The sequence below is a fragment of the Puma concolor genome, chromosome E4, assembly GCF_028749965.1.
Source record: "Puma concolor isolate L17-30 chromosome E4, mPumCon1.1.hap2, whole genome shotgun sequence".
NCBI lineage: Eukaryota > Metazoa > Chordata > Mammalia > Carnivora > Felidae > Puma > Puma concolor.
The window spans coordinates 45,110,558-45,123,862 of record NC_141683.1 but is presented as its reverse complement, the minus strand read 5'-3'; positions in this window follow the sequence as shown (position 1 = coordinate 45,123,862).

Below are 13,305 nucleotides of genomic sequence, written 5' to 3'. Positions count from 1 at the left end.
AGGACATCTAGCAGAGGAAGTGTGTGGGCTTCAGGGGGAGTAAAGCACTGACATCCACACACGCCTCTTTGGCCAAGCTGTGCACGCCAGCTTGCGTGCATCCGGAGGAAGGAAACCTTTCTCCTGCTTGGTCTACGGGGAGGGGCTCCATCAGCAGGAAATGGGAAGCAAAGGATCAGTCTACATGAATTCTTGATTTTGTCCTTGATGTGAAGCTGGCAATTCAGATATCCTCATTTAGTTCTAATTTGGATTATTTTCCTTTAAATATAATAATGAACACCAGTTTTCACGGAAGTTCACATTTTACCTTTCCACTTATTCCAGGTCTTGTGAGTTTTTCCAGAAAGTTTCTTTTCTCTGCACTGATTCAGTGTGTAGCACCAACCTCAGCAAAATACCTTCTGGGAGATTAAACCATGTATTATGTCTTCTAGGCAATTTACAATCATTTTAGAAAACCTTGCTTACCACACCAATCTTTGGAGGATATTACTTCTAGCAGTTTCCTCCATCCCCCAAACAAGCTTCCTACGCATAACAAAATATTACCTCTGCTTCTAAGGTGACAGGAGTTTAAAATGTCTGGTGTGTAAGTTTTGTAACTTTCTTGAACATCCACACAAACTATTGATGTTTCTATTTTTTTTTTTTTTTTTTTTTTTAGTGGAGAGGACACAAGTGATCAAGGGGCAGAGAGAGAATCCAATGAGGGGTATAGAGGGAGGGAGGGAGGGAAGGAGGGGGAGAGAGATGGAGAGTGAGAGAAGCAGGGTTCACCAGGGGCTCATGTTTTTGCCCAAAGTGGGGTTCATGCTCATCTGAAGTGGGGCTTATGCTCAGCCAATGTGGGATTTGAACTCACCAACTGTGAGCTCATGACCTGAGCTGAGGTCAGATGCTTGACAACTGAGCCGTCCATGTGCCCCTCTATCTTGTCTTTAAATTCATTTGTGCTCCAGAAGAGCCATCCTAGTGTCATCAGGTGTCCTTTTCCCAGAATCCATTATTCTTTGTCCAGAATAGGTCGCTTGCCCACCTTCATTAAAGATTCTTTGTTTTTTATGTTTATTTTTGAGAGAGAGTCAGAGCGAAGGAGGGGGTAGAGAGAGGAGGACAGAGAATCAGAAGCGGACTCTATGTGGATAGCAGAGAGCCCGACGCAGAGCTTGAACTCAGGAACTGGGAGATCATGACCTGAGCTGAAGTCAGATGCTTAACCAACTGAGCCACCCAGGCGCCCCTAAAGATTCTATCAGCTTGACTGCCCGTCTGTACTTCTTAAGGCAGTGCTGCCCAGTGGAAATTTCTGCAGTGATGGAAACGTTCTGTTTTTGTGCTTCCTAGGGGGATAGCCACAAACCACATGTCTATTGAGCATTTGAAATGTTGTTTGTGCAAATGTGGAGCTTAAACTTTTTATTTAATTTTATTTAGATGTCAATAACCACATGTGGCTAGAGGCACTGGTCTAAGGCCTTCTCTGCCCCCCCTTTAAAAAAGACTTTTTTTAATGTTTATTTTTTGAGAGCGAGAGCACACGCACAAGTGGGGTAGGGGCAGAGGGAGGAGGAGACACAGAATCCGAAACAGGCTCCAGGCTCTGAACTGTCAGCACAGAACCCCACGTGGGGCTCAAACTCACAGACCGTGAGATCATGACCTGAGCCGAAGTCGGAGGCTTAACCGACTGAGCCACCCAGGCGCTCCTGCCCCTCCTTTTTCAATGGACATCTCACCAAGTACCTTCTTCACAGTGGTCACTTGTAACTAAGTGAGTAGATAAAATGACTTCTGATGGGAAAATTTTTTTTGAAAGTAAACAATAACTTCTTGCTTAAGTATTAAAGTTTTAGCCAGCAGAAATTTTCTTCTGTGTTATCTAAAATTTTCTGACCCTGGAACACCTGAGTGGCTCAGTCGGTTGAGCGTCCGACTTAGGCTCAGGTCATGATCTCACGGTTTGTGGGTTTGAGCCCTGTGACAGGCTCCATGCTGACAGCTTGGGAGCCTGGAAGCTGCTTCAGATTCACTGTCTCCCTCTGTCTGCCCCTCTGCTGTTTACACTCTGTCTCTCACATTGTCTCAAAAGTAAATAAACATTAAAAATTTAAAATTTTCTGACCCTGCATTTCTATTGGCAAATATCATTTTTACATTAATAAATTCTTGTAAACCAGATGCCTGGAAATGGGATACAAGTTCCTTGCTCTGACTTTTAGTGTCACCTTCTTGTGCCTAAAATTTGGAAGTTGTACATTTTTTTTCCATTTCCTCATTTATTGCAAAGTATTCACATTGCTTTATTTGAAGGGTATTTTATGAGAAGCAAAATAGTTAGAATACATTTTTTCTGACATTTTACAAATACTAAATTGCTTTCCCAGAACACGCTTGAAAACTTAGGTGTTGTAATCACCTACAAGTGGAATTTATCTTCAGAAACTGTCATCACAAGGCAGATTTTTATTTTATGATTTGATCTTTTTAAAGAAAATAATATGACATGAGAAAGAGGAAAGAAGTGCTTGTAATCTGTCTTTTCAGTGACCCTAGGCTAAATTCTTAATATTAAAGTCTGACAGCTTTATTTCATTGAGATAATTTTTAAAAAAATTTGTTAACGTTTAATTTTGAGACAGAGATACAGCACAAGTGGGGAGGGGCAGAGAGAGAGGGAGACACGGAATCCAAAGCAGGCTCCAGGCTCTGAGCTGTCAGCACAGAGCTTGATGCAGGGCTCAAACTCACAGACAGTGAGATCATGACCTCACTGTCATGCTACTGACTCAGATGCTCAACTGACTGAGCTACCCAGGTGCCCCTATTGAGATAATTTTTATAGAGAATCCTTTTTTCACAGTATTTTGTTGTGCTCATTCTTTTGCTTAGTTGTTCGATGCGTTTCTTGGAGCAGCTACTCTGAGCCAGACGTGATGGTGGGCACTTGATCAATCCTATAACTCCGCTCTACATAACCTATGGGAAAGGGGAAGACAGGTGCTACAGAAACTATTAAAGTTTCTGGGCACGAAGGGAACCAAAGGAGCAATATGATCATGAAGTACAGTTTCCAAGCCTTGTCCTGGTAGAACGAATTGCACTGGAAAAGAACAATGAACTAATCCCTTCACTCTGTAATGAATGGCTACTCAACTACTTATTAAGGCTATAAATCAGCTTAATGAATAACAAGAATTCATCAGTTCTGTCTTGGTATTGCTGGGAATATTTAGGCTTGTCAGAGAATCTGTAGGCTAGTGACCCTCTGAACAATTCCCGTCTTTCTCAGGATAAAAGCATTGTTGTGGGGCCTGTAAGGTCATACACGACACGCCCCACCCGTCTCTCTCATTCATTCTGCTCCAACCCGACCGGCCCTCTGCTGTTGCTCAAACAAGGAAGCGTGCTCTGCCTCAGAGCCCGTCCCACCTGAGGTTGAAAATGACCATGATCAGATACCATCACCCAACTCTGCCCAATCAGCATCGACTCCTTACTTTGCTTTCTGTGTTGTCTTACCATCTCTTACCACCTCCCATCAGACATACGAATTTGTTCTCTGTATTTCCCTCCAGAACATAAGCTCCAGGACAGTCGCAACTTTATGTCGTAAAAAGGCCTAAAATACTCACTGTCTGGCTCTTCGCAAGCCTTCAGTAACATCTTTTTTTAATGAATGAGTAATGCATGTTTAGCATTGATCTTTGCAAGACCAAATTGACTTGCCTTTCTATATCACAGCTTAAATATTAATATGATGAGGGACATTATCTAATCTAAATTACCCCTTAGCAATGTTAGGAAGATGACTAAGTTAATACTATACAGATTGGACCTGCTTGGAAGAAAAGCAATTCTAAAACTCAAGTTCCCTTATTTTATTAAAGTAATTGTGCAGGCCACCAAAGCTATAAATTCGTACAACTAAGACTAAAATGAATATAAAACAGTGGCCTATAAACTATAATAAGAATGGCATAAAGAACATTAAACTTCTAAATGAGATGCTTCTTCTAAAAAGTACTTTTTTTTTTTTTTACATTTTACAAGTGGTTATTTGTTATTGTTTTTGATAAACTCTTTTCATTAAGGCCTAAGGCCTTAGATCATTTTCATTATTATACTCACCAATCTAGGTAATTAAAAAGAGCCATTTAATTTCCTATTTTTCGCATTTATTTTTAATGAGAGAAAGGAAATTTTACAGAAGCAGGTGTCAACTCTTGTTAGCATTTGCACCTTTGAAAGTCATAAACTTATTTTAAAATGTTCCATCTGATAGGATGCATTTAGCTGCAAGTAATAGAAATCCCAACTCAAAGTGGCTTTGACAGTAAACAAATTTATAGGCTCACATAACTGAAAATCCAGAGGTTGGGTGGGTAATAGGGTTAAATTATCCTGTGGTCCAGTGATGCCATCAAGGATCCAAGTTCTGTCTTTCTCTTCCATTATCCAGAGTCCACTTCATCTGAAGGTTGATTGCCCCCATAGTTGTAGACTGGTTGCTGGTAGCACTATTCCATACTTCTTTACTCATGTGGGAGGCTGGAGATCAAAACCCTCTCCCCCAGACTTTAGACAAAAATCTTTCCCTTTCCTGACTGGGCCAATTTAGGTCACATGCCTATCTCTCAGTAACTATCACCAGGAAAGGACTTTATGCAGATTGGTTTAAGCCTGGTTACCCTAATCACTGATGGGATGGATGGGATATCTATGATTGGCTTAGGCCCAAAGTCAGCAAACTATGGCTGTGGGCCAAATCCTACCCACCAGCTGTTTCTGGAAAGTTTCATCAGAACACAAACTCTTTCCCCACATTTTATGCATTGCTACTTGTACACCACAACAGCAGAGTTCAGTAGGTGCTAACATAGACCACAGGGTCTGTAAATGGTCAAATATGTACAGTCTGGTCTTTTACAGAAAGTTTGCCAACCCCTGGCTTGGGTCAACATGAACCCACTTTGGAGCTGACTCCAACCCCCTAAATCATGATGCTACAGGAGAGAAAGTCAGACTCGGTTGGACCAATATAAGTCCCTCCTCACATGTCAACCTAAGTTGATTCCCCCCCACCCCTGCTTTCCTGAGCAGAGCTGAAAAAGAAATGAACATACCAGCTTCAGAACAAAAGCCTTAGTTTTGGAAGTTCACGAACTTACCCTCATTCTTTTCTTCCAGATTGATGGGTATCCGTTCCTTACATTGATCTGTGTTCCAACCTTGGTGGCATGTTTTGTTTTGTTTTTCTGAATTGTCTGCAAGTTATTTGTTGGTTCTGTGAAACCAGACGACTCAGGCCCTCTGCCGAATCTCCAACCCAACAGCGGTGGTAACATGGAGTCCCCCAGAGTCCTGCTGCAGTCCTAGAAGAAATCTTCCTCAAACCAGGGCCCTGCTCTGCAATGCCTGGTCAGTCACAGGAAGAATCATTCCTAAGCACGCTCATATCACGATTTTCCAGGTAAGCAATTTCCTGGCAAAACAACAATCTGAACTTTCTTATACACACACACACACACACACACACACACACAGTATATGTGTAGCTTTTCTTGTTTATTTCTATTAGGATAGGAGCAACACATGTACTTTTTTTTTTTTTTTTTATTAGAAAACAGATAACCCAAGGGGAAAAAGAGAAGCCTTTTTGCCACCCCATGCCCAGGGAGCTCATAAAACAAACGGCGTGCTCCACTGGAGCCGTCTCCCCTCCAAGTGATCTAAACCAGCTTTGACTTTTCTAGCAGGAAGTCGTGATGGAATATTTTACTTTTAGCCCCCTATATTTATGAAGTTACTGAATGGGTCTATTCTTTGACTAGCCTTTTCAAGGGTCTTTATTAAGTTGTGAACTTTATGACCATTTAAGGAAATTTATGGAAAAGGGCAGAGTTTGAGGCGCTGCTGTTTCAAATTGCTTTCTCAAAGTCTTATGTACATCTTTTGCAAACATGAAAGGGAATCTACTTCTCTTCATTTGGGCTGGCACATGCAATTTTATCTTATTTTGTAAATAAAAGGGAGTCAACCTTCCTGAAATATAGGGTTGGGAAAATATGTTCAGCTTTACAAATCCTCATTTAGGCACACCTGTGGGTTTCCTAGTGCTCATTATAGAAACCACTTGAAAATGCCCGAAGGCTGGATTGTTTCCAAGACATCAGATGGGTACAACCCTTAGGTTTAAGGTTAGAACAGACTATAGGATGGGATTCAGTACCACTGCAAGTCCCTGTGGGGATCTGAGCGTGGGATTGGGGCCAATGTTGTAATTGGAAACCCGGCGTTACTTCAGAGAGTGGGGCTTTCCCATCCTGCTCACAGCACTGCCCCCACCTCCATTATTTCTCTGTTGAGTCTACACAGTACAGCTGTGGGGCATCATAAATTTGGCCCTTTATAAACTAAGAATAATTCCTGTTGAAGAGAGTAGGAGCCCCTGAGTGCCTGGAAAAGGAGGAGTCAAGTGATGATAGAGGTTACAAGAACCCTGACTCCGGGCCCAGACAGTCTGGATTTTTATCCCAGCTCTACCCTTACAGGCAGGGTGAGCTTGGGTCCTTTAATTCTCTAGGTGTCCTTTTCTGCATGGATGAAAGAATGATAATAATAGCACCCACCTACTTCCTAGTGTTGGCTGCTGTGAAGGTAAAAGGCAATTAATGAGCTACAAACTTAGCACAATGCTATGTTAGTATTAGCTTTTATCTTTGAGGGGAAAGGGTCCAAAATGGGGAAGCTGGGATCTTGGGAACATACTTCTCTTCACAGCATTGCCAGAATGGTGGATTCCATATTCGTAGGGCTCTGACGGCCCAGGACTGCCCAATTCGTGATTAGACTTTCTGCATCAGATTGTGTGAGAGCAGGGTGTTTACCTTTCATTCAAGTAGGTTTTTAAAACGGATTTTATTTTCTAGAAAAGCTAAAGATTTATAGAAAAATTGAATATATAGTATAGAGAATACCCATATACCCCATGTTCAGTTTCCCCGATTACATCTTACGTTAGGATGCTCTATTTGTAATACAGCAATGTTGATACGTTACTATTAACTAAAGACCGTATCTTACAGATTTCCTTAGTGTTTTTTTTGTTTTTAACATAATATCCTTTTTCTATTCCAGGATCACATCCAGGACACCACATTACACTTAGTTGCCACGTCTCCTTTGGCTCTTCTTGCCTTCGACAACTTCTCAGACATTCCATGTTTTTGATTACCTCGTTAGTTTGAGTACAGGTCATGTGATTTGTAGGATGTCCCTCAATTGGGATTTGTCTGATATTTTTCTCATGATTAGACTGGGGATGTGGGTTTGGGGGAGGAAGACCACTAAGGAAAGGGCCATTTTCATTTCATTGTGCCAAGGGTACATGCTATCATGCATGACATCCCTGTTGATGTTGACCTCACTTGGCTGAGGCAGTTTTGCCAAATTTCTCCACCATAAAGTCACTCTTTACCCCCTTTCCATACTGTGCTCTTCGGAAGGAAATTACCACATGCTGCCCACAGTTAAGGAGTGAAAGTTAACTTCACCTCCTTGAGGCAGGATACCTACATAAATTATTTGAATTCTTCTATGTGGGAGATTTGTTTTTTTCCCCTCAAGTAACTTTTCTAGCGTAATCTTTGCTTGAATGAATGGTTTCGTTTTTACCAGGCACCACTGAAACCTAGTCTAAAGCCAATTGCCCCCCAACTGATTTCTTTAAAACTTCCCACTTTCTGTAATTAAAGTATTAATATTTGAAGTGTTCTCAAGCTGGACATGGGGCAAACAGGAGAAAACAAGATTTCTAAAACCTGATTTAATCTTCTAGTTCAGCGTCACAAATGCCAGCTCTGGAATTAGTTTCTTGCTAACCCTATACAGAAAGGCCTGAAAATGAATGAGGAATTAAAAATAAAACAAGTGGGAAGGTCAAAACCAATATGAATGAATAGCTGTGAGCCAAGTAGAAAAGCATCCTTTGGCAAGTTTAAACTGGTTACCTCAGCATGTCCTGAGAATGTGCTTTTAGTGTTCCAGGCCATTAGTGTTCCTTTTGTAGGCATGAATCTGTCCCTCCTTAAGAAGGAAGCTAGTGCTAGGCCTCTCCTAAAACCTACATCTTCAGATTGAACTGGCAGTAACATGCTGTTAAAAATCCCTTTCCGCTCTTCTCACCTCCCCCTTCTCTCTCTCTCACACACACACTCTCACACTCTCTCACACTCTCACACACACACACACACACACAAACACACCACCACCACCACCACCAATTTGAGAATAAATTCTATGTCCTAGAATTAAAATAATTAGAATAATTGGCTGGGTAGCTGAAAATCCACTTGAAGTTTTCCTTAGACTTCTTGTAAAACAAAGTTGCTGTTGGGAGTCATTCATTTGAAAGAAAATGGGGGAAGATTATTGTTGGGTCAGCCTATAATGGCTCTACATTTCTTTGGCCAGATCAAACTTTAGCCACCAATCTTTTTTTTTTTTTTTAAAGAGAATTTTTTTTTTTTTAAGCAATTCAGAATTTGCTTCCAAAGCATAGGCTTACAGAAATAGGCAAGTGTTTGTTCACTTCTTCAAAGTTTACCTCAAAACAGACCTCTAATGCACTCAGAGGGTTCCTCCACCCCACTGAGGTCGGGCACAGCCCTAGTCACAGCGTCCACCGTCCTGACAAATCCCTTTGCAAACCCACCATGGCGTCCAGAGGCATTCATCTCCTATTGGTAGAGGCCCTGGTTCCTACCTTATCCTCTTCTGTGCTTTCACTGGCACCAGAGGACAGCCCTTCATGTTGGTCTATTAGCTCAGGCCATTAAAATGAGCAGAAGGAAAACGTCCTTGAACAGCTCCTGTATATCATCATGAAGATTTTTTAAATGAATTATTCTCGCCAGTTAGAAACCTTCTTAATTTCCCACTTCTTATAAAGGCAGCAAATGTAGAATCCTCAATTAGATAGAAAGTTCAGGAAAGAAGATGTTGGGGTTGGATATGGTTTCTGGCTAACTAAACCCCTGCTAACAGATTTTCCTGAAGTATGGCATTTCATTTTCCAGACTAAGGCATTCATGCCTTCATTTAACAAGTTAGATGCCCTCTCTGGCACACAAGCTGTCTAAAGCATGATTATTACAATCCTTCTTAAAGAAGAATCCTGTTCTTTCTTAACCATTATTTTTACTCTACACTATAGTTAACACAGACAATGCAAGCCAAATTTTTACTCACCCTTTGACCTCACTTGGAAATTTTGGATAGTTCTTTGTCTTTTAAATTTTTGTTTCAGTGAGATAATTGATATGAGCTTATATTCTTGTGGAATTGTTTTTGTTTTTCAGTTAACCCAATTGTTGAAAAAAAATCATTGAAATTAAGGGTTCCGATTTGGGTTTTCTGGCTACATGGTTTTCAATTTCTTTACTTCATGAGGTGTACTTAAAAGAAGGCCCATTTGTAGAATGCACAGGACAACCACAAAGGGAAATACAGTAATCTGCGTAGAATAAATAAAATATCCCTTCTTAAAACATTGGCTTTACAGAAATTACTCAAGTACACTTCATCAACCCCAAGTATGTATGCTCATGTTCATTTGGGATTCAAACCCCTCCTTTCCTATCAGGGAGTCTCATCAAATGTCCTAGTCATGTGTCTGTGTGCAGGATGCAGAGAGCCAGGGCATCTATGAGTCACAATGGGTCATCCATGGCCTCGGGGCTGCCAGTGAACAAAGATTTCATTCAGTTTCATTTGAGAATAAAATAAAATTTTGGACAATTTACTGAGGTGGCTTCAACTGGGACAGGATTGAAAACGTGAGAAAAGTGTGACTACTGAACCCAAAACAGTCTTTGATAAAACACACCCTACTCAGCTACTCACTCCTGCGGCCACATCTAGATCTTGTCATTCCAGGTAACTGTGCCTCTCCCAGAACTTCAGTTTCAAGCATCCCCCCCGGTTTCGAATCACCACCTCCAATCCGGGAAGCTCCGTGTGTCCAGTGCCCCGACTGTAATTACACCCCAGCCCCTGCAATCTGTCGAGCCTATCATCTCTGCACTTCTACTCCCTCTTGCCATCCCGGCACTTCTCACCCATTTAAAATGCTGTGGCCAATGGCCAACAGGCACATGAAAGAGGCTCAGTGTCGCTCCTCATCAGGGAAATACAAATCAAAACCACACTCAGATACCACCTCACGCCAGTCAGAGTGGCCAAAATGAACAAATCAGGAGACTATAGATGCTGGAGAGGATGTGGAGAAACGGGAACCCTCTTGCACTGTTGGTGGGAATGCAAATTGGTGCAGCCGCTCTGGAAAACAGTGTGGAGGTTCCTCAGAAAATTAAAACTAGACCTACCCTATGACCCAGCAATAGCACTGCTAGGAATTTACCCAAGGGATACAGGAGTACTGATGCATAGGGGCACTTGGACCCCAATGTTCATAGCAGCACTTTCAACAATAGCCATGTTACGGAAAGAGCCTAAATATCCAGCAACTGATGAATGGATAAAGAAGTTGTGGTTTATATACACAATGGAATACTACGTGGCAATGAGAAAGAATGAAATATGGCCTTTTGTAGCAGTGTGGATGAAACTGGAGAGTGTGATGCTAAGTGAAATAAGTCCTACGGAGAAAGACAGATACCATATGTTTTCACTCTTAGGTGGATCCTGAGAAACTTAAGAGAAACCCATGGGGGAGGGGAAGGAAAAAGAGAAAAAGAGGTTAGAGTGGGAGAGAGCCAAACCATAAGAGACTGTTGAGAACTGAGAGCAAACTGAGGGTTGATGGGGGGTGGGAGGGAGGAGAGGGTGGGTGATGGGTATTGAGGAGGGCACCTTTTGGGATGAGCACTGGGTGTTGTATGGAAACCAATTTGACAATAAATTTCATATATTGAGAAAAAATAAAAAAAATGCTGTGGCCAAATTAAAAAATAATAAACTAAATAAAATGCCATGGCCAGTCATTAGAATCCCTCCCTCAGAGTCCCATTAGAATCCCAGGCCTAACTTGCTGACATAGATCAAATTCATGCTCTTTAACCTCAAAGGGGTTCTGAGCAATCAGACTTCCATTTCCCTAGTCCATTTGTTGTCCTAATTCTCCTTGAAGTCTATTTCATTCTTTCCCCTTTCTTCAATCCTCTCTCACCTCCCTCATGTCACTCTCTGCCAATGATCTATTTCCTAAGACTCTGAGAAAATAGAAGCACCTGGAAGAGAACCTCTACCTTTACTGCCCTCCTTTCCACCTCCCCTGCTGTTACGCACCCCACAGCAGGAGGGCTCAGCCCTCTAGGCCCCACTCAGGGACAGCACTCTACCCTCTGGAGAAGGATTCTTCACTCTCCTGCATCACTGTTTCTTCTGCCTTTTCTGGATTTTTCTCCTCTTAAAACACAACCCCCCCCCTTGAACCCACATTACACTTTAGCTTCTCCCCCATTTTTCTGCTCCCTTTTAGTGTTGTCTCCCTCGTGGACAAGAGTTGACTTGCCCTCCCCAGTTTCTGCTGCAGTTAGATCTCACGACACCTCTCCCACCACTGCAGTCAGGCCTTTGCCTCCACCACAGTACTGAAATTGCGTCTGGAAGCCTTTCAAGGACCTCTGTGTTGTAAAATGAAATGGCCAGTTCTCTGCCTTCATCCTCTAGGATCTATCAGCATCATTGGTCAGAATTGATCATGCCTCTGTCCTTAAAAAAATACTTTTCTTGGTTTCCAGAATATTGTGTGCATCTCTCTTACCTTGGAACATAGAAGTGTCCTCTTAATGGGGGGGGGGGGGGGGGGGGTGGTAAGCCACCCAAGTCTCAGGCCTTGGAACTCATCTCTTTTCTGTCTATAGTCACTCCACTGGTTTTCTCAGCTAGCCTCGTGCCTTCAAGCATCATCTGCCGATGATTTCAAATTTCTATTTTTAGCTTGCTTGCACAGCTCCTCTGAAATCTTTAACATCATGTTCAGTTGCCCAATTGAAATCTCCATTTGGATGGGTAATTAACATCCCAGATGTAACACGAAGCCGAGCTCCTCATATTCTGCCCCCCATATCTCTTCTGCCTCAGTCTTCCCCATAGAGAAAGGTCTGAAAATGAGTAAGAAATAAAAAAAAAATAAAACAGGTGGGATGTTCGGTCCAAGCACCTTAAAGTCATTCCCAACTCTTTTTCTCACAGCATATCTTGCTGCTCACTGTATCTTCAGATCATACTAGGCATTGGACCACTTCTCATCACCTCCACTGCAACCACCTTAATCCAAAGCCACTTATCATTTGCATAGATTACTGATCGCCTACCTCCTCTCCCTCCTCTTGCCTTTGCCCGCCTTTAGTTTAAACACAACTGCCAGACTACACCTATTACAGTACGATTCAGATCTCACCATGCCTTATTACAAAAGCTCCCAGGCACTCCACCTCCTTCTGAGTCGAAGCCAAAGTCCTCGTAATGGCGTCAAGGTCCCGCATCTGTGTCCCGCTCTACCTCCAACCCGTTACCTGACTGTCCTCCTCCTCGCTCACCCTCAGCCACATGGCTGCTTCCACTGGGGGCTTTTGCAGCCTCTGGTGTCTCTACCTGGGATGTGCTTTCTTCAGATACCCGCGTGGTTAGGGCTTTACTAGGATGCTATCTTCTTTGTGGAGCTTTCTCGACCAACTTGTATAAAATTGCAAGCTCCACCCGACACCTCAAGCCCTTTCTTTCCCCCTTCCCTGGTTTGTTTTTCTCCATAGAACTTTCTGCCCTACTAGACATTGGTAAAACTTAGAGGTAATATAATGTGGTGGTTGAGATGCAGGTAGGACTTAGTTCAAGACCTGGCTTCAGTTGCTTGTGACATTAGCAGGTCGCCAAGATAGAATCTCTCTATTCTTCAGTTTCCTCATCTGTAAAATGAGAATAATAATAGCACCCACCTCATCAGGTAGGCATAATATTTATTAAGTTCTTAGAACCACATCTGAAGTATATTAAGTGCTACCCAATTAAATAATGTTTACAATTTCATTCATCTTTTGTTTATTTGGTCTCCCGAACTAGAGCATAGGTCTCACACGAGCAGGGGTTTTTGTCTGTTTTGTATACTGCTCTGTCCCCACCACCTTGGGCAGGGCCTCACACGGAGCTGGTTTTCTGTATACAGTTGTAGAATGACAGGTCACTAAAGTTTCTTAGACACTCAAGAGTCAGTAACCAAAACTTGTTTAAAATGTGTTTAATATGATCATGCCCATATGAATAAAAACCAGCGTTCCTCTA